Source organism: Pelecanus crispus, chromosome 2 (genome assembly GCF_030463565.1).
Source record: "Pelecanus crispus isolate bPelCri1 chromosome 2, bPelCri1.pri, whole genome shotgun sequence".
In the NCBI taxonomy this organism is placed as follows: Eukaryota; Metazoa; Chordata; class Aves; order Pelecaniformes; family Pelecanidae; genus Pelecanus; species Pelecanus crispus.
In genome coordinates, this window is record NC_134644.1 from 90,928,801 (window position 1) to 90,956,165 (window position 27,365).

At 43.7% G+C, this 27,365-nt stretch overlaps 1 protein-coding gene across 1 annotated transcript in view; it reads right to left on the reverse strand.

The window, feature by feature from the left end:
• BASP1 (brain abundant membrane attached signal protein 1) overlaps positions 1–26,849 on the reverse strand; it is a 52,391-nt gene extending 25,542 nt beyond the window's left edge. The window contains exon 1 of the mRNA XM_075705818.1: positions 26,695–26,849. The gene's annotated coding sequence lies outside the window, so the exon portion shown is untranslated. The remainder of the gene's footprint in view (positions 1–26,694) is intronic.
• Between the last annotated feature and the right edge of the window lie 516 nt (positions 26,850–27,365).

A 27,365-nucleotide genomic window follows, 5' to 3' on the forward strand; every position in this document is an offset into this window, starting at 1 on the left:
GACTTCTGAGAAAAGGACTGTGACAAATGGCAAGCCAGCAGTGAAATGTTTGCATTCCTTTTCCAAGGTCCAATAGCTTTGTTCCCATAGCTACTGTATGTTGAGATGGATGATGTAGCTACAGCAACAGAGAGCCAACATCCATGCTCAGTGTAAAATTCCTGAGTCATTACTTAATCCTTCTTTTACCTCCCTCCAAACTTCTAAAAGAGGAAAAAATTAGGGTTAGCTTGTTCTTTGAATGCATTCAAATTATGCTAAAAATATGAAAATTAAAAGACCCACTGCAGACAACTGGAGCTATAATTTCCCTCCCTGGCACAAATTGCCTCATCCCATGATTCCCTTCTCCACACTGACTGAGGGCCATTGCTGTTTTGCTAAAAAGAGAGCTGTAACTGCATTACTCGATGAGTGATGTTTGGCAGTCTGCAGCTCCTCCAGGTCCACCACATTCAAGTGCAGCACCCAGTCATTTATAAGCCAGTCCTTCCATCACGTATACTCAGCTGTTTCTTATCTCTCACCACCCACCATTTCTACCCCACTACTATTTTGAAGAAATACTTCTACTCAGAAAATTTGCAAATTTTCATGGCAATTATTTGCCTCCACTTAACAGTGCTAGATCCCTACATAATTAAAAGGGAAATATTGCATCAAGCACAGAAAGTTGTTTAAAGCACAGAGTCTTTTAATCTTCAGCATGTTGTTTGCCATGTGATTGCCAACTGGATAATGTTTGGCAAGCCAAGGGCATGTTTTGTTATATGTATATACAGCTAACCAGAAAAGAGTTTAAAGTTTAACCTACTATAATGATTTCTGCTTTAATGCCGCAATTCAAGACTCACCAAAAGCAATAGGAGTCTCACTTAGAGGGATTTATATGGGTCCTTAAGAGGAATAGTCAGCACAAGCCTTGATTTCCTAAGGGCCCTACACAGAAATACGACCTATCATTGCAGAATCCAAACATGGAGATACCAGCAAAAGTCAGCACCCTGCTCTCTACTTAATTTTGCTTCAATGTCCTATTTAAAACTGCATTTTTTTCAAAGCTACATGATCTTAATCATATGGTCACTCTTTGCTAGAACTGTAAAAGGATTAAACAACACTTAAGCCCTAATATAGCATAAATCAATCTGTAACCATTGATTAGAAAAGCCCCGAAGCAGTTTTATGTTAAAAAGTCAACCCTAGAATATTCTCAATTAAAAAAACCCAACCTCAGTGCTTAGAAATAATCTCACAAGAGTCCAGAAGGCAGCAGAATCTCAGTATAAATATTTAAAGTTTTCATAACAAGATGTTTATGCAAGCTCATAAATCCATGTGTGGCATAACTACCCAACATCTACACTGACATTGCTAATTTTGGTTCGTGTGGACAGAAGGAAGGCTCAAGTAAATACTGCAGAGAATTGTTTTTCCAGACCCCATCTTTCTGTCAGTGCAGAATTGCTAAGGCCTGAAGAGACATTCAGTTAATGTCAGGATAATTTTTTTTCCTGTCTGGGAAAGGTAAAACACAGGTGGCACATATGCAGTTGCTCCTTCAGCAAGTGTCATTAGTCAACAGTTTTCCATTAAAAAATAAGTGAAAAAAGAATACAAACACAGCCAAGGTTTCACCTTTTTCAGAGGAAATGACCACTCAGGTTATGAGAAATGACCATTTTAGACATGAGGTTCTTTTTTTTTTTTTTTTTCCCCTCACCCAGCATTACAACATATCTTTCCCACTCCCTGCAGCATAGCTTCTGAAAGAGGAAAGTTTCACAACACGACGCTGGCAGAGCAAGCATGCATACCACACACCAGCCTGGGACAATAGAAATTGTGCAGGAAGTGAAACTACTGTAAGTTCACAAGTTTTCAAATACAGAGCTGAATATAGATACAAGCTAGCTGAAAAGTAGAAAAGAAGAATTGGTAGGGTTCATGCAATGTAGTGAGAGACAGAAAAATGTAGAGTAAAGAACTCATTTTTTTTAAATCGGGACCTTTCTAATTTAAATCACTTCACAGGTTACCCAGACAGGTTGATATTTCCTGTGTATTGAAGTATTTAAAGCAAATTTATAAATAATCTCATTTTTGCCTAGAATACTGTATCTAGCTCTGGGCAATCTAACAAAGTAAGTCTCGTAGGTCATCAGGTCATCATTAACCTTGGTGGTGTAATACCTTTGAAGTACTGCAGCAGAGCTCATTTAAACATCTAAGGCTAGCTACCAGGTTGCACTGCTAGAGTCCTCAGTATCTACAGATTTGGGGTGACTGTAGGCTCTGAATGAATTAACAGCAGAAAAGGAGATAGGCTGCTCCGTACAAGCTCTCCATACAAACAGAGGCACAGGCACCACTGAATTTCAAACAGAACCAGGAAAGGCTTCCTAAAGGCTGCAGAGGAATGTTTGCCATTGCCCTGCAAGTAACAGTTCTGAGGCAAAAAGTAAAAAGAGTAGGAGATCATAAACATTTTATCTTTCAACATATGAGATTCCACCTGCATACCAGGGTAGTGTGAAACATGTTTGGTCCAAGGCTAAGCAAGGAGAAAAGAGGATTCAGAGGGTATGCATGTACTCTGTCACTTCCAGGCCTAAACACAAATTGGTTCGCACATCAACTTTTACATCAGGTTCTGTAGGAATGAATGACCTGGGGGACCAGGACTGCCTCTTCTTCAAGCTGTGTCCATTCTGTGAGACCAACAACTAAACTTTGTAAGAAACTGGCCCTACCTCATCTGGATTTAGTTTGCTCTATTGCCTTGAAAAGACTTCAAAATGATGAGTCCCCATATGAGAGAAAACAAGCCATGGTTCCACAGAAACCTAAGCTTCCTTCCTGCATGCTGGCCATTGCAAAGGGATAATGACAGGAACTCTAAATGAATATGACCATTTCAATATTAGTGATGGACCCTGTAAAAGTGAAGTACAAAGCTGGAAAATAATTTGCTGTGGGATTGCTCCAGGTATGCTAAGAGAAAGGAGTCCCATTGCTACTTCTTCCTGAAAGAGAGGTGGAAATCACCTTGGCGAATTGGTTTCCAATGCCAGAAAGGCAGTCTGAAGCCTAGCCATAGGGAATAAATAGTAAGCTATGAGTATCCTCAAAACTCAACATTTCCAAGATACTAGTTTTGTGAATCTAAAACATATTTAGAAAAAGAAATCCTCCAAATTCAAGAGAACTTTAAAATAAACTGCCACTCTATCCTAGAGGCATAAGTCTTAAGTTATGTTTTTTACTCCACTGCAGATAATAAAAATGCCAGATCCAGCATTACATTTCCTCCATTCGTCATTAAATTCACTCCTTAAATTTTACACTCTGATCCCTAGCATAACTTGAAGAAGGCCTCTCGCCCATCTGAATTACACATTCTGGTGCATTCAGCATAAGCAGTGCTTTTTCCCAGTAACGCAATGGACTCTCATTGCGGCAACACAGGCTCAGCACAACAGTCTGAAAGAGAGAGAAAGTAACACCTCACAGACAGAGTAAACCTTATGACTTGCATCCTGCATTTATTATAAGAAATGCAGTAACTTATTCTAGCCCACCTGTGCTAGGAGAAAGAAGGTGTTTTACATGCAAGGACTTCAGTGCCACAGCATTATTTGATAAATATTTCCCAAGCTTCTCAAGCAAGCAACCATCATCCTCTGAACATTGTGTCAAAAATGAAGCTTACATAGATGGTAATGAAGATTCTATGATTCTATGATTCTATGATTCAAGTGCAAACAGCAAGTGGTCTGAAAATATTCATTTAAGAGTGAAAAATGTCCTAAGAAATGACAGTGGGAAAAGTCTGTAACAGATCTAGAAGCTGCCAAGAGATGACTGGTCTGATATACTTTCTATGTTTTCATCTGTATTTGCAAGGCAAAAACTTAAGAGCTTCATGCAGCAGAGCAGGACTGAGCAAATTCAGGTCTCCCCGCAGGCCTGTGAAACTCTGTTCTGTAAGTCCTTTCCATTTTACAGACCTCAATGTCATGGTTTAACACCAGTTGGCCACTAAGCACCACACAGCCGCTTGCTCACCCCCGGTGGGATGGGGGAGAGAATCAGAAAACAAAAAGTAAAACCTATGGGTTGAGATACAGGCAGTTCAATAGGACAACAGAGGAAGATAAAGTAATAATAATAATAATGATAAAAGAATATGCAAAGCAAGTGATGCACAATGCAATTGCTCACCACCCGCCGACCGATGCCCAGCCAGTCCCCGAGCAGCGACCTATGCCCCCTGGCCAACTGCCCCCAGTTTCTATACTGAGCATGACATCATATGGTATGGAATAGCCCTTTGGCCAGTTCGTGTCAGCTGTCCTGGCTGTGCCCCCTCCCAGCTTCTTGTGCACCTGGAAGAGCATGGGAAGCTAAAAAGTCCTTGACTAGTGTAAGCAGTACTTAGCAACAGCTAAAACATCAGTGTGTTGTCAACATTATTCTCATCCTAAATCCAAAACACAGCACTATTCCAGCTACTAGGAAGAAAATTAACTCTATCCCAGCTGAAACCAGGACACTCAACTATTCACTACTTCCAACATAGGAAATTTTCTAAGTATTTAAATGAAAGTGTTTGCCTCTTAAAATTAATTATTTTCCCCAGCAAAGGAGGTAATCCAGAGAGTGAAACTTCTGCTTTGAGGTACTCATTTGCAAAACACCCAACTGTCTGGGGGTAGGGATGAACTGTCTCAGAGCATTTTTAACCCATGAGAGAATTTCAACTCAGTGCAACTGAAGAAGTGGCTAATGGTCAATGAACAAAAGGAGCTCCTTGCTCAAGGATGTGCTGCACTTGTAATGGTGCTTAGTGCATGCCTACTGGGCTCCATTCATTCCTATAGCCCTCAATGGAAAAACCAACACGATAAAATTTAAGCCATGTAAGCAAGGAATTTAAAATAAACCCAAAGTAAGGAAGGACCAATATTTCTGGAGATACTAGAAGTACACAAAAGAATCATTGCCAGCTGGCAGACTGTGGGGCAGATAGCCTGCCAGAACAAACTATCCTGTGCCCTGGCGCAAGGTTTTGGCAAGCTTTGCTGTGTCTTTTGGAAGTATATTTCTTGTGAGCCCTGGCAGCACCAAGCAGGTATCACCTAAGCTGCACCCAGGCAGGAGCAAACACAGGGAGAGGGGACAGAGGAGAAGAGCTGAGCCCAAAGGGGAGCCTACGGTCAGGCAGGGGTCTGGGACTACCTCACACCATGTAGGAGCACAAGAAGTAGAACTGGGAGGGGAACTGACTGCAAGAAAAGCCCCAAGATCCAAAGACATGAAGGATGAAGAAACTGCACAAGAGGGATTCCTAATGGCAGAGATGTCTGTGCTAAAAATTAACTAGAGAGGGCTCTGCACATTAAATCAACGGCCTTTGAAAGAGGCCATTGCTGTGATAAGGAATAGGACAATCGTGCCGAACTGCAAGGGCAATGTCCCCAGAGCAGGAACACAGAAGTGCCAGACAGGGGAAAATCGCCCTGTTGGGGACTGGAAGAGATTACATGCTGGGTTGAGAGGCCCGGCTGGAAATGATCTTTGCTACCTCATTTTGCTTTGGTGTTTGGAGGTGGAGGGGCTCGTGAGAGATAAAAGGGGAAGGAGATTGTTCAAGGCAGCAAGGCAATCCTCAATTCATACAAACACATTTTGGTCTTTGTTCCAATCTCCATAGCGAGCAAGACTAAGTGTCTGTGCCTGCATGCTGCCTCCCAAAGGGATGACAAAAGTTGAGTCAAGATTCAGGAGAGTTTGGAGGCAGCTACATTAAGTCTGGCACTGAACAGGACTCAAAATCAAGGAGTTTTGTACAATCAAATTTCTCTCTACCAAGCCTTCCTCTTCTGTATTTTTTTTCCTTTCCCATTATCTGAGCAAATGAAGAATTGTCTGTTACATTGGTCCAACCCCAAACCAGTTGCCCAAGGGGAGCAGAGGTGAAACAGTCTCCAGTACTGCAAAAAACCACACATATTGGCAGACAGCAATGGATTAAATACAAGCACAGGGTTCATCTGTTTTTCCATTCACTCTAGTATTTACCTCTATTAAGGTTATTTTAAATACGGAGGTCTCACTCACTACTGTAGTGGGATATTTTTTGAAGTCATTCCAGAATATTTTTACTGTGCTGCTTTTTTTCTTTTTTCCCACTCTAATGGGAAAGCCTCACCAAAAAAAAAAAAGCCTGAATTTTAAGAAAACACATCAATTCTTTTATGTCCTCAAGGACTTGGCAAGCAGGCAGATCTGGCAAGCACAGTCATGGCCAGGCAGCGGCTTTTAAGTTTATGGACAGGAAGGCCAGTGACATAAGGCACATACACTCTGTATCACAGCTGCCTGCTACTGAATTTCCACAGTGGGTCAGTGACTCGATTACATAAACAGTGGAAATAAGAGATCAAATCATCCCCAATACAGCCAATCTATTAATAAAATAAAGTCTTGGGTATGAAAAATCAGGAACTGGCAAAAGACAAGCTGGGAATGTTCCCTGGCTTAAAAGACAGCACAGACCTGAGTTTGAAGTTACTGGCTCCAGTAAACTTGGCTTAAATCAATCTTCAATATCTACAACTTTTTGAAATATCATGCATGGCTTCACTGAACACATGGTATATTAGCATTGTGGCCATAAAAAGAGGAAAGGTGGTACCTTACAGAACCTGTTTCTAACTCACACTTCTCATCTTTACTTTGTTTCAAAGAAATCCCCAGATTGTTTTCATCTCTGTCATATCTGAGGTATGATAACCATGTCCAAGTACAGTCAGCTAATTATCTTCAGTGGATCATTAGGAGCATGGAGGAGCTTGGCTTTCTCCACCAGCGGTAGATGTCAAGGCTTTTAATTTAGGCATTTAAGTTTATTTCTTAAGCTACTCGGTGAGAATTGCAACACTACGTTTTCAATTTTCATAAAACCTACAGAACAGAGCAAAATCTTCTTTTACATAATAATGATGTGTTTCAGAGCACAACTAGCCCTTTGTCATAAGGACCTTCACACATGATGAACTAAGGCTTCAAAACACCATATAACCCAGGCATATAATTGTACTTGAATTCAAACAGCTGCTAACCACAGCTAAGTTACAATCCCCTACTAAGACCCGGGTAGCACTGAAGAGATAAAAAGAAGCAACAAGAGGGGAGGGGTTAAAGCATCCTCTGTAACAGTCAGCTGAATATCCTAATCAGCTGTTTTGTAATTTATTGCTTGGCCTAGGCAATTTGCTAAAAAAGTCAGGGTTTCATTTGTGGTCTAGGAAATGAAATTTCAGGTGCCAGTATCTAACTAAGGACATAATAACATGATACAGTTTTCCTGGAACCACGGTCAGGGAATTTCAAATTGCCACCACACTGTCAGAGTGAATCCTTGAATAGTACCTGCAAGATACCCTCTGAAGTCTTGAAGTGCTCCACGATTGTTGAGGCAGCAGCTGGTCGAAAAACAAAACATACTCTGATCTTTGCCTTATTGTTGATCTGCATGATGTCCCTCTTTTGGCTATGTGTTGTTCTGTGTAAACAATTGGACTATTTGTCTGGGAATAGAAATATTCTGTATAGTGAGAAAATGGTCTAATTTTTAATTTTCTTTTAAGATGACGTGAGGAAATTCTTTCTGAAGCAGTGCGAGTTACATGTAGAGTTAAAATGGAAAACAGAAGCATTGTTCCAAGAGAAAGAGGAAACAGTCTCAAAATACTTAATGAATTTTCCATGCATTGCTCCATCTGACCAGTTGCATCAATCACACCATACAAGATGCATTACACCTTCTTACCTCCCAAAACTGCACATATTTTAGGCATGAGAAAATTAAATCCACGTAAAATTGAGAAATTGTAAGCCCCTGAAAACAGGTGTTTAAAGAGTCTTATCAATCACGCTTGTAGCAGTGCTCAGTTTGGAGAAGATCTTGCTCTTAGCTTAAACAGACACTAGTGACTGATTTGACTTTGATATACAGAGTTGTTTTTTTTATTTCACTGTTTGACTACTTCACAGGAGATGTATTTGTACAAAATTTGTACTTGTTAGCTAGGACAACGCACACAAGCCAGTTGTTGAGGCCAACAATATCCCTGAAGCAATGCTTCCGCGCTAGATTGCGGAAATAGCAGAGCAACACAAATGAACCCAGAACTTCAAGGAAGCGCTCTTTATATCCCTCTAATTGGGTGGACACATCAATCCTTGTTAGAGCACCTCAGTGATTTATTTGTTGTTTACTGAGGCATGTGCTGGAAGAGTCCCCTGGCATGCCTTCAAGGGTCACAGAGAAGCCTCCTCCATTGAAATTAAAAATCTAGTTGTCTTTAGCAGCTTTTTAATAAACAGGATTTCCATTTGACCCACATTAGAAACTTGCTTTGTTGAGATTTAGAAAGAAATGTTTGTCCTTGCAAAAGGACCCAGGAGGCTGTTAATATTCAGATTAGATTTCTGCAGTGATTAGGTATTATTAGCACTTGAGTTTCAGCTCAAAATGAACATAGTTTCTTCCTTGTCTCAGGAACTTCTTCTCAAGGAGTCACCTTTCTTCCTCTCAGAGGCAGCAGCCTTTGTAGACACCAGAGTCTTTTTAACAAATGGATTTTCAGTCAGACCTGCATTAGGTGAGAAGCTGGAGTGCTGCAACACGTCACTGGGCATAGGTTCATACAAGACCATCTGCAGCGCAGATGCATGCAGCCTAGCTTTAACACCAGCTGCTCCAGGTGCTGGTAGTCATGTGGGCTACCCCAAAGTGCAGTGTGGGCTAACTATTTGTATAGTCACACTGCTACTTGCACTGTTTCTGCACGTTGCTGAGCTCCATGCTGCCATGCAACTCTAGCGCATGCCTTGAGCTAACTCAAAACTAGAGGAGCATCACAGAGCCATCACAGCAGCACCAGCAGTGTAGACATGCCATAAAATTCACAGGCAGAAGGAGAAGGAAGCTTTCAGTCCAGCAGTGCAGTTGTGCAGCTTGCCTGGCAGGGACAGCAGGCAAACCCTCAGGCACAGCCCCTCCTGCCCCCCACCCTGGGTAGCTTCCCCACCAAGAAGGCAGGTGGCATCACCCGGGGTGGTTAGGCCAGAAAGCGTCATGAGATCACAACTTCACTCCAAATCACACAGTGCTTTTTTCAGCCTGTTCTCCTTGCTGGCTTTTAGCATTTATATCAGGGATGATATGCTTATCCAGATACTCGTTATCTAAGTTACATCACATTTCTCACAATTTTTAAATTCCTTTATTCAATATGAGTTTGTCTTACAGAAGCAAACCCACCAGAACGCAGGGATCGGTGTCCTGTTCCCTGTAACAGAGGGAACACTGGTTTGCTATAAACGGTGTTTATGCTGGCTATCTGTGCTGAAGGAATGACACTGGACCCATTAACATTTGTATGATGGATTCAGTCTCTACAGTGCCATTCATTTGTAGAAGTGAGCAAATATAAGGTAGTGGGATCTCCATCACTATGGTCGTCCCTCATGTTACCATTTTCTAATTATTCAGTTATTTAAGGTTGAAATTAAGAGGGACTGTTAGATGTTACAAACATTTCTGAAGAGCTATGTACACAAAAGACTTTATAATGAAAGGTAAAACTGGTATATTTAACACTGATTTTTTTAAATGTTATTTTTATTCAGTTTAATTCAATTGAAAAGAATGGAACAAGGATACTTACTACTCCAGGCAATGCAACACCCAGACTAGTACTGAAACACTCAGTTGGAAGGCAGAACTATGGGGCACAGAGCAGTATAACATACTGGTGCCCACGTTAGTGGAAGCAGGAGGTTAAAATACATGTGAAATTCTACAAGAGGTGGCTAAACATTCTCAGAAGGATAAAATTAGCTCCCACAGAGCTTCCTCATGAACGTGGCTACAGTGCTGCTGGGAACAGAGCTAACTCCCACACTTCTAAAGCTATCAAATGCACTACAGACATATTCCCACTTTTATGGCTGCAATATAAACGAGCAGAAAATTGTGGATCCGTAGCTGTAGATCTGATGGATTAGCAATGGTCCAACTGTTCTCCACTTCCAGATAAAATCAGAAGAGAAATTTACTTGCAGTTGGTTTCTCAAAAATCCCACCAATAGCCCTTTCTTTTGACTGTATTGCCTCAGGACATGGTAGAAAACACTTCTCAGGGAGTGTCAGTAGGCAGGAAGTACCCGATGAGTTACTGTATGAAAAGATAATACAATAGCTGGGCTGACCTCACAAAATACAGCTTTACACACATGCACTTACCCCGCTGTCCTGACAAACTGTCTCATGTTTGGCTAACAGTCCTAACTTCCCCTCCCACGAGCAAGTGGTACCATTTTCCTGCGGCCAAATGGCTGACACAGTAGACATAAATACAAAAAACCTGTACAAAATGCTGTTTTATAGCCATCTCGTAAGCACACTAAGTGAGAAAACTACACATATTCATAAATAATGTTGAGCAGCTATCTACAGGATAAGACATTTCATAAAAAGTGCTAAGTTCCTGTTTACAATATAAAGGATTTCTTAAACCAGCACCAATGTAGCAATTTGTTATGTGCAACATGTTTTGATTGCTGCTTTACTGATCTAACTCTACCAAGGAGTACAACCTGTAGTCTCAATGACCTGTTTTGTAGTGGGAATCAGGAATTACAGATGAAAACAGTTGAGCTAAAGCATCCTTTATCTTCTGAAGCAAACTATGAGTGACTCTTATATTAACAAAAAAAAAAAAAGAACTCCTTTGAAGAGATCATAAATATGTATTAGGAATTAAATACATTAAATCCCCTTGATTAAAGCTGACGGAAATCCCCCCAACTCCCCCCAGTTAGCATTAAACGAACAGTAAGAAACACTTGAAAGTATAAACCCAAGTTTCCAGTCCAATGTAACAGTTTTATCATAACAACCTACTCACTATTTTTAATATTCAAATCAAACGACAACATTAAAGTAAGAATTTAGTGAGCCTTCTGCAGCTGTCTTGCAGTGCCAGGATCACAATATCCCTTGAGAGGTCTGGCTCCTGCACAAGGCACAGAGGTGTTGGATGCTCCAAGGCATCCCTTTACTGGCCGTACCACTTTACTCACACCTGAGTTTTACACATCAAACTCCATTCAGACGTAAACAAAAGGATTGCATCATAAACCATAAGGGTTATTGCTTGCTTTTACGGGAATCGACACAACTTAAAAGGACAAAAAAAGGGAAGCTTAAGATTTGGGTCGGTCTTCATTTACGCAACATAGATACGGATGTAAGAGATGTAGATGGTCATTAGAGGCCACAGGTAACTCACTTCTGATTCCCCATACTGGAACTCCCTTGTCACTTCAGACGTACAGTGATCTTAGGGCAGATTTAGCCCTTTGGCACTGAGGTAATTCACTCACTAGATTTTAAACCAAAAAGCATTTTATTGGAAGACTTCACAATTGGTTTTAATCTGCAAAAGTTTGTGCAATTTTTTTTAAATTCCATAATGTGATGTTTCCATGTTCTAGTCATAAGATGGATAGTCTTAAAAATGCGGGTTTAGATGAAAAACATGCTTAGAGGAATAACATTAAAAATCATTAAAATATCAAAATGATGGTGGTTTTAGGTGATACAGCTAAGCCAAATTAAATAGGTTGCTGTTTCAAGTGGGATGGGCCCACTGCCCGCTCCCCTTCCCTTGCAGCTGGTCTGGCTCTTAGCTGAGCCCTGGGCCAGGTGATTCAGCTCACTGAGCTGGGAGAAAAAGAGCCCAGCCAGAAAAATACAAAGCAAACAGGGGAGAGCATGCAGCCAGCCCACCCTAAGGAGCTGCTGATTCAGTTCAGCTGTCCTGCCTGCACCCTTGAGGTGGAAGTATCTAACATCATAGGTGGGATTAGTTCTCAAATAACGAAAAAATCCCACACATCGTAATGTAAATTTAAAATTTTCACACTATGTAATTTGCCTCTAACGTAAAGTAGCGGGACCAGCTCTGTGGTTAGGATTCATGCCAGACACCTAATTGGCAGTTGGGGACCTGAACATCTTCCCAGAAACTCCTACAAATAAAATACTGCAAAATGGCAGAAGGGGTAGATATTTAATTTATGAATCCAAACAAGGACGCTGGCCTTATACTAGAGCTACACAGTAAAAAGCTGTCCAGTCTCCCAAAAGATTAGTATTTATGCCATTTTTATATGAGCTTTCGCAGTCAGACAGGCAAAAAATTAGCCACAGGTTTAAATCCTTTGCTTAAAGAGAGTAACTTTATCTACAAAAGAGCATGTTTCAGCTCTTCTCTGTCCAGTTCAGACCTGAACCTCAGCTTTCAACACCTCGGTGAGTGCTCTGACCAGGGACATTCTCTTGCCAGTTGGTAGTTTAGACAGCATGGAGTAGCCAGCTCCATCAGTAGAGGCTGAGACTGACCCAGCCAAAACTGGACAATAGTCTGCTGAATATGCTACTCACTTGTTTTATAGGAGACAAGTCTAATACCCCAGCTGGCATCAGCAAGAGCAAAAATTCGAATCTTGGCTGTCCACATGGGTTTCTTATGCATTAAATGACTAGCTAGCTCAAAGTGGGTAAGTTCGTCCCTTTTTTCAGCTAGAAATAAAAACCTGTACGATTATTCCTACAGAATTTGAGCTGCAAGAACTCAAACATTTTCCAGTAGAAAACATTTCATTGAAATATTCCCAGCCTGCTCCATTGTCATGGCCAAATCTCAGACGTTTTTATGACAATCTTTGAAAAAAAGTAAAAGAAAATAAAAATTAATACAGTCTGAAGTACTCTTGACTTGACTAGAAACTGCTGACAGGATTTTATTTAAACTTTCCTCCTATCAGTATTATGCTTCCCATTTGGTGAAAAATATGCAAAGCACGTGGGACTACACAGGAAGCTACAAAATCTATTAAAATATATTCAAATCTCAAATAATTCACATTATAGTTTTTGCAACAAGTTTTCTTATTGCTGCACATCCTCAGGGTGCTTTACCAATAGGCATGTGATATATGCCTTTCTTTAATTAACACTCATTAGTCCATAGGCTTTGTATGTTATTGCATGCTTTAGGTCTTGAACCTCAGAACTCTATGAACTGTACTCTTTATTAAGTGGCTAGTTACCTTATGGTAGAAAATGGAAATGTTTTTACTATCCTACCGTTGCAGATAGTCTTGAAAGCATGCTCTAATCCTAAAATACAAACTTGAGGGTTGATTTTGAAGTTTGTGTTTATTTTCATTGGCCTGTCTCTTAAGTAGAAAAGGTTTTTGTAGAAGCAAACTAATTATGCCAGCCGTATCTGGTTTATACATGTCAGATATTTCTCTATGACAAACCAGCCCAGCTCTGGAGTTTAAACATTGGCATGCATATAATACTTGAAGATAAAAACTATATTCTAGGGCATATCAACCCTTGAATGAAGTTCCAGTGTGGTCGGTTTTAGTACTTTGTCTTGCTTACCCATTGCTTGTACTGCAGAGCTCCGCAAAGCAGCTGATGAAACAGGCTTGGCTGGATCACTTGTGAACAGTTTTTACTGAAACCAGATTCACCGCCAAAATGCAACTGAAGCCAGCTCCGGTGCAGGATGTTGACTCAAACCCAGGACAAACAGTGAAAGCCCCATGACCACCCTCACCCACCACCCTCATTCAATAGCTCCCACACAGAGATCTACTGCAGAGAAGAGAGCACTGCCTGTGTAGACACTAGTATACGCTCCCTACCTACCCTACTATATGCTACTGCACAGTAGTACGCGCTTGCATAGCCCAGTATATCTAGGACACGCTCCCTTCCCTCACTGCCGTAATTACTAGGTCTGCGGTTTCTCATGTACAGGCCCATGTACTGGAAAAACAATTCTCTGCTCTACAGAATATTCTGCAGCCCTTTGTGCCAGTTTATATGGGCTTATCAGTATTAATAGGACCTAATGCCAGGGATTTTGCCTCTGACCAAAATAGTCCTAACCTAAGGCATATTTTTTTCTGATCTCTCTACTCAACATGAAAACTGCACCACTGCACACACTTACCTTCTACAGATTAAAAAGATATTCCTCCTTCCTCTTCAGGCAGTAGGAAACTCACCTTCAACATCGATGCTATCCAAATTAACCTACCATTAGTTTCTCAAAGGAACCAAGGAGGAAGATTGGAAGAAAAGCAAACAGATGATAGAACACCGGGATTTAATGTTTTGGTAAATGCTTACCTATTATGATTGCAAACATAAGCGCTGTTATATCACCTAAGAGCATCAGACCCAATCAGTGCTGCCCACCGAACCATCCAAATTACTGTGGAATTCTAGCAGCTTACAACTCTGACTTTATTAGTACAAGTCAAATAGATTCCAGGCAAATACTCACTGATCAACAACATAAATAAAACCGGAATCAAGCTCACAGCTCTAGTTCTGCTCCCAGACATGCCTCCTTCATTGAAAGGTTCACTTTAGAAAATGCCAACACACTGTTGTGCACAGCTCGAAATCCATACGTCGCTGAATAATCTAACAGTTAGCAGGTAAATGAAGGTGAGCATTTCCCTATCTCTACTAACACCAAGATATGGGCAGCTGGCCAAGAATCTGGTTCATTAAACAGAAACATACATACAAATCCTGGAAGTGCTTCTTAAGAGCACAACACTATTTCCAGTAAGTACATATGGAAACTAAATAAATCTCAGGTTTCCCTCAGGTACGAAAAGGTTGACTGATTTCAAACACGTAGTCCAAAGTAGCCGCAGCATGGACAGCTCCTGGTATTGAACCAGAAACTTCAACGGCAGCTGCCCACCTGCACACAAAAGACAGATTGCACCAACATGTTTGTTCAGCGAAACATTAAGTCTATTCAAAACCATTTATGAATACACACCAAGGATTTCTTTAGAAATGAGCCTAATTTATATGAGGCTTAACCTTCAAAGCTATTGTTACTATGCCATTAAGTTTCAGCAGCCATGTGTTGAAAACGTGTGTATAGCCTTTGTTACGCAGTTAAATTCTCCACTCATCTGTGGAACAACCCAGAAAACCTCTCTGCAGCCTACACATTAAGTAACAAAAGACATCCTAGTGTCGTATCAATCAGAATTAAACAGCTGTCCTCAGATGCAGTCACCAAATTTCATCCTGGGCTTACAAAGTAAAATTTTCAAGCATACCCACATGACTACATATCACTGTCTTGAAATAAAATTTAGGAACTGAAAAGCCTCAATCGTAAGCTTTACTCCCCTTCCTGCACGTCAGCCCCAGTTTGAAGAATAGCCTCAAACTTGCAGCACATTTCAGGAATTCTATCAAAAGTGCTATGAGAAATCTCTGTTTAACAACCTATGCTGTTGAGCATCAATAAATTAAATCTCCTCTTGCCAGCTGTAGAAAAGCCTTACTTGTATATTTCTTTCTAGCACATACCATGTCCATAAAGCATCTTAGCAGAGGGTTTATCTTTTGATCTGTATTTTAACAGAGCTCAGACATACTGCCAATAAACTAGTACACTTGGGAATGATTTTGTTTCAACTGAACTAATTTCACTCAAGAACAAGCTCGCTCCAAAGGTTCCCCATGTGCCTGATCCCACAAACCGCAGGGCTGGAAGGGACCTCAAGGAAAGTCTAGATACTCCCTCTTCTTGCCCCAAGGCAGAATGAGTTACATTTAAGTGATGTCTCACTGGTTATTTTCTTACCTCTTCTTAAAATAATCATTCTCCTCTTTACACTGCAGAAAACCAATGTGTTCATTTTTCCCTTTCAATAGGTCCTGTTTGATCACTCTTATTGTTTACATGTGCATCCACTTGAACGGTATCTCTCTTTTATGTGGCATATGACCCATACAAGTAATATCTTTCAAGGCATGGTATGTGAAAGGAAATTCTTAGATGTCCATTTTAGGACAGTTAAAAGGCAATTTATTCTATTTTGGTTGCAAACGCTCGGCACAACGAGGGAGTGGACCTCTGTTATTCTTGTTGTCCCTTGCTGGTCAACAAGATGTTCTTTATGGTAATTCTGATCACATATTCTTTATGGCTACCATGTACTGTCTTTATTAGAAATGATTCCACAGACAAGCAATATTTACTATGGTTCATTCATTTCAAATTATTGAAATTATTTTAACTCAGGTTACTGACCATCTTCCATCTATTACAGAGCAAAGGGCAAATATTTTCCACATACAGTCTAAAGTTATGTTTATCTACTCGAACAGTGGAAGTCCTGTTTCTTGTGTACAACACAGTTACTTGCTAGTCCTTAATGGCAGAACAGAGAAAGGTGCCTCCTTGTTTCCATGAGAGGCTTTAACGTGATTGTAAGTTATGAGGTGTACTGCTAACATAAAAAAATATTCCACCACGTTAATTAAGAAGAACTGTCTATTTTTTATTTCAGATGAAGGGCAGCTGGGAGGTATTCCCAGCTGTGACTCCATAACTTTGAAACATAGTCTCGCAGGAACTGTGAGCAGATTTAACCACAAATAGCTAAACGCGCCTAGAAACATGAAGTTATATTTAACTATCTCCCTAGCTAATTAGATCAGGGAACCAGAATCATATGGCTAGATTAATTAAGATAAACCAGGGCATTTGTAATAATTAAGTTAGCTATTTGGTCTCCTTTCCAGTACATGGAGTCAACGAACATCGTTAGCACAGCAGGCAATGACTGGCACTTCAGACCATGTATGCCTCGTGGATGCAGTCCCACCAAAGCCACTGTGTTTGCAAGACAGCACAGAAGGCTCCCGTGGACAGTCTCGTTTTATTTGTGTGTTTTGACAAGAAGACCGAGCGGCCAGAGGAGCTCCTTCCCTGGAGGAGTCCCTGAGGCTGCTCAGAGGAGAGGTTTCCGCAGATGGCAGGGTGAGACAGGCAAGAGATTCAAGCTGGGAACCTGCAGCTCAGGAGCAAGACTGTAAAAGTGCTGCGATGAGCATGTAGCAGACTCACAGTCAGACCCCAAAGGTGTTGAAAAGGAAGTTTGGGACCAGGAAGGACTGTGGAAATTTGCTCCAGTGAAGAAAACCACTGCGTACTTGAAACCAACATTAGTATTCAAAACTTGCAAGGGCTCATGGGCAGAGATGAGGCTGTGAATAAACCTTTTATCTGTTATTTTGGTTCTCTCATTGTAAGTTTTCTCAATTTAAGGAGTTAATTAACCAAGATGACTACTTGTAATTCTAACGAAAATAACATCCTTCGAGTTTTTTGGTCGTCTTTGTGATCTAAATCAACCCACTTGAGTTCTCTGGCCCTCTACTTGGGGACCCTCCACAGCAACCAAAAGCTATTTTGTGTCTTCACTCTGTAGCTACAAACTTGTACTTCAGAAAAAAGGCATATATATTTGCCATCATGAACTCATTTGGCCTGAACATGGCCCTCATCTTGATGGCATTCATAATGAATTTGCGCAGCAATCATGTTGTTGTCTCCATCATTTATAGATGTTACGCTTTATTTGGACACAACGAAAATCTCAAGCAATTAGAAGTGGATCCAAAGAAGGGTCTTCCTATGAAAGAAACTCAGGCCAGTATGACTGTGACAGCTACTGGCCTTTATGCAATACACAGCGAAGCCACAGCTTGACAGACAAGCTTTGTCTATTATAATGGCAAATGTTTCCCCTAAAAGTGTGTTTTGGAAGGTTTTGCAACTCACTAATGCAGTTTAATTATGATCTTGCAGCACTTTGTTTAATGTCCTACAGGAATCAAACAAATCTAGTTCTTCTGGAAAATGAGACTGACAATGCAAGCTATCACATACAGGGTTTTGTTTGGTTTTTTTTTTTTTTTTCATTTAGTCAAGAGTCAGTTTTGCTTAAAACTAAAACAACATGTAAAAAGGAAAAAATTCTATTCCCTTTCAGCCAGCAGGAAAAATCACATTAATATTTCTTCAAGTGTTAAGTTAAAAGTGTTGAATGCTTTTGGCTGGCAGAGCTCCCGGATTTCCATATTATTACAGGATTTGCATAAAACTTTGTTTAAGATCAAGTTCTCATGTTGATATGATCTCACTCTAGTGAACATCTAGATTTGGGAGCCATATCCATGCAAACAGTTGGGGTCTAGTAGCATTAATTTTAGAGTTTAGAATTAAAGTTTTGCAATAAGTGGTTCTGTTCTCATCTCTCTGTTTATTACACAGGAATGACAGCACACACTTAAGCTTATGACATGCTGTGTTCTGCATATCTGGTAATGCACGTATTGCATGTTTTTTGTGATTAACAAGGTGGTCTCTGAAATAGGTTGTTAGTTCACAGCTGAAAATATGGACTTCTAGAAAGGATAACCAAGGCAACATAACTACTGTGATAATTTAATTGAAATACAGATAAATGATCTACAGGAACATGGCAGGGAAGGATACAGAGCCAAAGCTAGCTGAAAAATGAGTAAGTACTAGCTTGAAGACACCGAAACTTTTTTTAATTTGAAACATTTACAAATATGCACAGACATAATAAGGTATATCCAAACATGTTAGTATACAAAGTTTCTATCAAGAAGCATACTGAATGGCTTCTTTAACCAGGAGAAAATGTGCCAAAGAACTTTGTTTTTTAAGTAGAAAGGAAATAAAAGCTGCTGAGATAAATATTTCTATTCTCAGACTGTAAATTTATTGTTATTGTTTCACAGCAAACTCCTGGACAGACTTTTTTTTCTGAATCACAAATCTGTCAGTGCAGAACTTCCTTCGCTCCCTATCATGCCTGATGGTGAGGCACTCGGATGTTCAGTCTCTTTCCTCACATGCTGTGGGAGGGCAAAGCCTGCAAAGCCAGTTTGTTTCCCTCAACACCATCCTCCATGTATCAACTCCAAGTTAGAACAGAGATGGCAAGTATTTAAAGACACAATATTTATCCTACTTCAAGCAAGGGGGATCCATTATATTTGTCATTTGTTGACTGATATGTTTACTTTTCTCCATAATGCCTTGGTGACAACGTTGTTTCAAGAGATGTTTACAAAAACACCTGTAGGCGATTTGCAGTATAGTTTGAACCCTTGGTAACAGAAGCTACCTCAGCACTGAAGGCCACTTTCAAGACGTTGTGCCATAGTGGATTGTCAATACAGTGCATTGTTCGATCAGGAATGAGACACCATGAGGAATGTGACATTTCTCTTGCCATCAACACCAATAATTTATTCATGAATCTGTCAGTCACTGAGAAGAGGATGACAGCTAAACTTTCAGCCACCTAATAATTATTCTAGTGCTTATAAAAAAATACTGCAATATTAGTTTTCTTGAGCTCTGTTGAAGATTTTACTCAATATTACATGCACAGGAAAAGAGTATACTCGGGTGAGCTACCATATTTCAGTGCACGTGGTAGCTCTTACTTAGCTTGGTTCTAAAAGTGTTATTTGTTAAGGCAATGTCATCAGTTCAAGGCAACCGGATGTAAAGCATGGGCCACTATGCAGAAAGCTGAATGTTCCTCTAAATATCACCTAGGGAAACTAGCACTGAGGAAATCATTAAAACGTACAGTACTGGTGGAACATCAGATAGCCATAAGCGGCTTCAAAGGGTTCTGCTGATACTTCTGCACTGTAGGATGGTTTTCTTCAAGGTGAAGATCCCTGAGGGTAGGAAATGAGAAAAGGGAGCAGCGAACAGGAACAGAGAATGGATAAATCCTCTTACCAAAATCCTTCCCTGCAAATGACAACAGATCCATTGGAAAAAATTTGTCTGCATGGACAACTTGTCACTCTCCTTGAACTCTCACATCCTACATGCAGCTTTCTAGAGGCATCAGGATGTTCTTAGCTATGAATGCTGGAGTTATGCAGAGCACGTATGGACTGCAAACAAGGAAAGAGCTTCCACATTTCCACATTTGCTTTAGTCTGCTAATTTAGGCACTTGAATTATAGGCTCAGGGGCTATCCTGAGCATTCAGGTATACCACCAAGGCCTCACATGCTCCTAGTGAAAGCTCCTAGTGAAACGAAGTTACAAACCAACAGTACACTCACTCTCCTCCATCTCGAGCAAAGTATGGAATGGAAGAGCCTGGAAAACCTGGCTAGATTTTCATTTTTACACTCTGGGGAGCTGTTGTCTCCCTCACTTCACAGGGCTTGTAGAGCTGAAAAGGAAAGCAATAGTCAGCAGGCAGCTTTCACCCACTCTTCACTGAGACCAGCTATTCCCAGCGCGGGCTGTACGTTCACCGGTGCGGAGTTCGCACACAGGGCTGAGCGACGCTGCTGGAGGAGAACGAGCCCCACTCAGCCCATCTGGTTCGGAAACCTGTTGGTTAGAGCAGCTAGCACGTTTTCCCCGTTTGCTTCAGCTTTTGTGGTGACGGCAAGAAACCCAGAAGAGCTGTTTTCGCCACCTCAGAGCTCACTGAATTTGCTTCCTCCCACCAGCTCAGCACAATTAGTAGCAGAAGTCAATCATGCAATTACCAGTGCTGGCTAAAATACAAGCAACAGGAAACTTTGCATATGAATGGGGAATGCCGAAATCATCTGAGCACTGCATCTAGTGGTGACAGGTTTCACCTTGTCCTTTTCCAGACTCCTAGTTTTATACCACCTCTAGCCTGGTTTTGGTTTTGTTTTTGTTTCCTTTCTCCCCGAATGGCACGCTTCACTGCTTTGAGGAAGGATGATTACAGGAAGCTGATGTGGCAATTCTCAGGGTCCAGTCTATCTTGGACAAACAGATGTACCAAAGGGTTTCTCACGGTTTTACTCTCCCATGCTGATTATGTGTTTGTAACTGGGTTTTCACCGCTTTCTACATCCTGACTTGCGATTGTTTCGTGTGTGCTTTTCTAAGGTAGTTAGATGAGAGATGTGTATCAGTTCCACTATTGTCGATCCATTTTTTGTTTTGTCTAACTTTGCTTCATTTCTTCTCCATAGTTGAGCAATCATCTTAAATTTGTCTGGCAGATGCACATCTACAGCATCCTGCTATGTGACCATCTTCTGCTTCATTCTAAACCAGTTAATAACGTCAAGCTGTAATTTTGCATATAAGCCCCTCCTTCACCAACCAATCACATAAGGAAAACAGTAATAGCAGAAAACAAATTCACAAACTAAAACCAGGCTCTGTCCTTTTGCAGGGGTTATGCTCTACATCCCATTGAGTATTTAAGGATTATTGAAGCAGGAGTTACCCAGCAGCCCCCGATTTTACTACTTGTACGGAAGTGGCTTCCATTTCTCATGTAAAGTCATGATGGCATACATTTCTGTCATTAAAATTAATCCTATGGCAACCTTTGCTGTTACAGTTACTAGGCTTTTGCCTGAAGTAAAAGGTTATGCTTCCACATTGTATTCACACCCTCTTCATGCCAATACATCGTTACTACAACCACCATCATGACATCATTTTATAAACAGCAAAAGGTAGGTGGCTAAGACCCAATCTTATTACACATTCAGTGTTGTATCCTTTGTAAGGACAGCAAGTCTCTGATCAAAATGAAGATCCTACCATCAGTCCTGCAGTTTACATTAAGCACCAAGTGCATGCTGCTCTGAACAACTGCTAGGGCAGTCTACGTAAAATTAAATCTTTTGAAAAGACATTCAAATTCCTACAGGGTAAAAGAAGAAAAGAAAAAATCCCTGGATCAGCAGATCATAATCATATGTGGCACTACTTACCCGGCTAAAATCTAAACTATGCAACATGTGACTAAAAAGCATGTGGCTTTCCCAACGCTACAGGACTGGTGAGGTACTTGGCAGCCTATACCCAAGTCAGATCAACCATACAGCCTACTTAATTTCTATTCTGCGGAACACAATACCGAACACATCAAAAGAGATTGGCCTCTGATTTATATCCTAAGACAGAAGGTTTTTATTAATAAAACTGTTTCCTCAGAGTTAAATTCCATTAACCATACTTAAGAGGGAATTACTACACATCTTGCTCCCAGGCAAAACCTGACCATTCCACATGTGTTACAAATCAGTATCTCTTTACATTTATTGGTGTGCTGAAGAAAGTCAAAGGATTTTATTTTCAGATTCTGGCAAGTCAGGAATCTTTCATGTTTGAGGAATCATGTTGCTATCAATCAGTTTCTATTTTAAACATACGAATTTTCGTATCAAATAACCAACAGCTACATTTTTATACTAACCGCGTTTCTCCATCTTGAAGTAAGAAGCTTAGCTAACATCACGCTTTTAAAAAAGACAGCTGTGAGATACAAGATGCTGTATAGAAGACTTTAAAGTCCTTTCCATTCCACACGAGGTGTTTCCCTCCTTCTTCCCCCTGCGTTTTTTTTTTAATCTTGAAAGCTTTTCCTACTAACGCATGAAACCTCTATTATGCTGCATATGGTTTCTATTTTCAAGTCTCTAATGCTTTCAGGAATTTCTTTGATTTCTCTAGTTGTTACCTCATTCTTGTCATTCCTGATGGACACAGAAGAAGCAACCCAAGCCCCTCCTAACTTGTCTGTCTTTAGTTATGAAGCTATCTCAATGCATATGTACAGTACTTCAAAATGGCCTGCCTTTACTACCCTTGTAGGAATGAAGGTAGGGCCTTGAATATTGGCTGATAACTCTTCATTATTATATTTGAATAGCATCCAGTTTTCTTACTTGAAGAACTTAGATTTTAACCATTAAATTTACAGTGCACCCAAGGACACTACATTTATACCTACAGACCTAAATCAAGACCTGGGATTTGCGCAAAAACGCGTACATACAAATGTAGCATCCTCTTCTTGCACATGGAGGGAAAAAAAAAAAAAAAAAGAATTATTCTGAAATCCTTGTTTTCAAAATTAGAATCAAAAAGCAGAATCAGCTTTCCATGGCAATTTTCCAAATAATTAGTAGCTCAATGGTAGCTGAATGCCTGAAAATGTAGCCACACAGAACTCTCCCAAGATGTCATGGGAAGGCCTGTTGCTGCCCTGTAACCAGCTTCTGTCCCTCAGTGTATCCCGTCAGGGCATGGGTGGATGCCTACACAAGGGAAGAATTTAGCATTGTTCAGACGGAAGCTGTCCTGCACACGGGAGGCTCTGCTGAAGGACTTCACGGTTCACTGCATGGGGCAAAGCTACCAGTGGAACACAGCACAAACACAAGAAGCTTCACTTGGAAAATACAATTTATTCCAGAGACTTAATGTTGAAAGACCAAACCACACAAATACTTAAGGACTAGAGACAGCTCTAGAGATGGTTCTGAAATTATGGAGTGTGCACACTCTATAATCTCAGGGAAAGGGTATGCTCCAAAGGTATGCCACTTTCTGAAATAAATCAATTTTTTATCACCAGGTTGCTTCAGTGGGTGTTGCATTTCAAATGCAAAGAAGCATGGAGAGGGGGAAAAAAAAAAAAAAAAAGCACTTGATCATTGCTTCTTGCAATAACTGGCACAGTAATTTTACCAGTTTTACCTTTTGATGTTGATTGTATTTTAACTGGATATGATATGCTTAGAGCTTCATATCAACGGAAGAAACTGCTGCGTGATTGCTTTTTCACAGCTATGTACAATTTCCCAGAATTACACAATCAGCTATTTCATACATGAAGCATACAAGAATAGGCAGAGCCGCCATGGATTTCCCAACGCTTTGGGTTTATTCCATCCACAGAGCAGAGTTGGTGCTCTCCGGTGAAATTAGAACAGACAGACAAAAAGAAAATATTCACTGCATACAATCCAGTAGGTAGGAAGATCACAAAGCAAAGCTTCTCCCTCATACGAAGTTCTGCGAGACAATGAGTAGAGACAGCAAGCGCAAAACCCTTTGGTCGTGTCCTTGCTTCTTCCTTTTCCCTTGCGCCTAAAGCTTGGAGGGTTCTGCCCGAAATTCTCAGAAACGCCCTGAATACAAAAGGACCGTGCAGGTCAAGGCATCTCCACTGGAGACAGCGGCAGCGGCAGATGCCGCATCTTCCCCTGCTACGGCACTCCCACCCCACGCCCTCGCTGCTCCTGCGCTGAACGGGGAGCAGCTACACCGGGAAAAAACCCTCGGTGTTTGGAGCCCGGCACTGGTCTAGGTGGTGCCTGGCGAGTATCTGGCAAGCAGAGAGGGGACGTTAAGACAGATTTTAGGGCGCCGATGGCAGCGCTTCTTCGGAAGAGAGCGTAATTGAAAACACTGGCAATACCAAGTAATCGCCATGTGAGAGGCCCTGGGGTGTACGTTTTCCAGCGAGTGTTCACCACCCTAAAGGGGAAGCAATAAAGGCCACTGTCCCCCTCTGTTTAGGAGCCCACTTGTAATACTCTTTTGTCATATTTAACTCCGGCTTGACGAATACACCAGTTGTCTATGGGCAGAAACTAACCGTCATTAGCTGACAAAATTGCCCATTTGCAACAGGCTTCAGCATGCTCACCCTAAAGAGAAACATATCTCCTAATTTTGGACAACAGCATCTGCTTGGAAGGAAAAGGGGCGGAGGAGGCACGAGCAGCGACGCCAGCACCGAGATGCAACAACAATTCGAACAAAAGCGACTTCAAGATGTCGCACTAACACCAAAAAAAAAAAAAAAAAAAAAAAAAATCTTCCTCCTGAAAGGTTGCTTGCCCTCCACGCAGAACGCGAGTGTCTCCCCCGGGACGGAGCCCGGCAGCAAGCGCGTGCCCGCGGCGTGGCTGCTTCCCGGGCCGCCCGACTGCGGCACCCGCCTCGCCCTCTCCCCCCGAAAAGGGCCCACAAATGGACCCGCCGCGCCCGCCCTGCTGCAGAGGAACCCCCCCCCCCCCGCTCCCCCTTATTCTGCGCCGCCCCCCGAAGGCCGTTTTGGGCGGCGGGGGGGGAGGGGGGGGGGGGTTGGAGCGCAGGGCGGGGGAGCGCTGCGGGCACCCCGCAGGCACCCGCCTTCCGCCCACCGAAATCTGCTGCGGGCGGCGGGGGGGGGGGGCGTGTCAGCACCGCCTTCCTCTTCCCCTTCAAAAATGCCAGATTTTGTCTCGGCGAGGCGACGGGGTGCACTGGGGGGGGGGGGCGGGTGAGCCCCGCCGTCGCGCACGCTACCAGATGCCAAAGCCAAGGCGGGCGCAGTGCGGGGGTGAGGGGTGTCGGCATGCCGCTGGGACGCCCCGGTTTTACCTCCCCGGGGCCGGGTGAAGGCCCGGCAAGGCCGGGGGAGGGGGGGGATGCCGGGGGGGGGGGGGTGGCGGGGGTCGCGGCGCGGCGCCTTTGTTCCGCCGCCGGCCCCGGCCCCGCCCCCGCCTCCGCGCATGCGCCGGGCAGAGACAAAGGCGCGGGCAGGGGCGGCGGGGCCGCGCGCGCCCCCCACACCCCCCCCCTCCGCCCCGCCCCGCGGGGAGCCCGGTCGGCCTCGGGGGGTGCGGGGGTGTGTGTGTGGGGGGGTCCCGCCTGCCTCTCCCCCCCCCCCCTCCTCCGCCACGCCCAGCTGAGGCACGGGGAAAGTTCCTTGCGGGAGCCGCGTTTGGGAGGCACGCGTGTGCGTGGGGAGAGGCGGCGAGGCGGGTGGGGAGGAGAGAGGAAAAAAAGGGTCGCGGGGAGGTGTAGCTTGCTTTGGTGGGGGGAAAAGCAGAAAAGGGGGGGGGGAGGAGGGGGTATCTGTGGGAAGAGGGGGGCGGCATTCGATGAATATTCATGAGAGAAGCGCATCGGGGCGCCGGGCGCTGCGAGCGGAGCCGCACCGGGGGAGGCAGCGGCGGTCCCTGCCTATTTTGACGGCCGGTCCGTAGCCCCCGCCCGGGCAGGACTCGGGCAGCCGAGCCCCCAAAACCCCGGCAGTAACGCCCCGCCACGAGCAGGGCTGAAAGCCGCCGTCGCGTCCACGCGTGACGGCCAAGGCAGCGCCGCGCCGAGAACAATCGCGTGGTCGCCAGCCACCGCGGCCGCTCGCCACCCCGCCGCGGGCTGCGCCCCCCCCCCCGCGGCCCCGGCCCCGCCCGCCGCTCCCGGCACCGGGGCGCCGAGCCCCCCCGCGCAAGCCGCCCGGCCCCCCGGCACCTCCCTGCAGCACCGCCGCACCCCCCCTGCCCCCCCCCCCCCCGCCCTGCCATCTTCCTAGCGTGGTGCGTTTTCTTCTCCGAGCCATTCATTCCGTGGAGAGGACTGGGGGTCCTTTATTTTTTTTTTTCCCCCCTTTTTTTTTTTTTTTAATTATTCTTTTAAGCAGCCTCCCTTTGGAAGCAGACTCAAGGCACCGCAAAGAAATTGGGCATAAACCACCATTCTTCCCACCACACCCACCGCTACTCCCCCCTCCCCCCCACCCCCAAGAAAGCGTTATCGGGCATTTAAATTTCACGGAATAGCCCTCAGTCCGCTTTGTGCCTCGAATCCGCTCCTAGGCGCTCTGCCTCTCGAGGAATCGAGCTCCTCGCAGAGATACTCCGAAAATGTGCCCGGCGGGGGGGGGGGGGGGGGGGCGGCTCCCAGTCCGCTCCGCTCTCCCCACTCTTTCCCATTCAAACGCACATCTCCTGTCCCCGCATCCGAGACACCGCGGGGGAGCGGGGTCGGGGGGGGGGGGGGGGGCAAGGATAAAAATTGCAAAAGCTCTCGGGCTCTGCTACGTAAATGGCATTAAGTGCGGTATACCGCTCCTTACCTTTTTATCTTTTTCCTCTCTCCCCCTCTGTGTGTTTGTGTGCTGGGGTGTCACAAAGAGAGTCCCAGGTAGCCCGGAGCCCGCTCGGCGTGGTCTGAGTGCTGTGGCTCTCCCCTGCTCGCTCGCCGGGACCGGAGTGACTAATGCCTGCTGGAGCAATGCCGCCGCTACCGCGGCTGCTGCCTCTGCATTTCTCGCTCTCTCCCCCTCCCTCTTTCCCCCCCCCCCCCCCCTCGCTGTGACAGTCTGTGGGCAGTTCAAAAGCCACACGCACTTATTTATTTATTTCCCAGGCAGCAGATGCGCTGCGCCGCGCTCGCGTTTAGGGGGCGCGCGGACCCCAGGTTTTAAATCCCAGCCTTGCACGCTGCGGGAGGGGGTGGGGGGACACACACTTGCTCGGAGGTCCGCAAAAGCACCTTGCAACCTTACCACACCCCAAAAAAAAAAAAAAAAAAAAAAAAAAAATCTCGGGGAGGATGGCGGCGAGAAGGGGACGGGGAGCGGGAAGGGAGAAGGCAGCCTTCCCGCCTCAAGGAGAAGAGGCGCGGCGAGGGGGCCGCACGCTGAGGTGCGGGGCGGCGGTGCCGGCCGTGCACCGTGGGTCCGGCCCCGGCGGAGCCGGGGAGCGGGCGAGGCGGGCCGGCTGCCTGCACCGGCAGCCCTTTCGG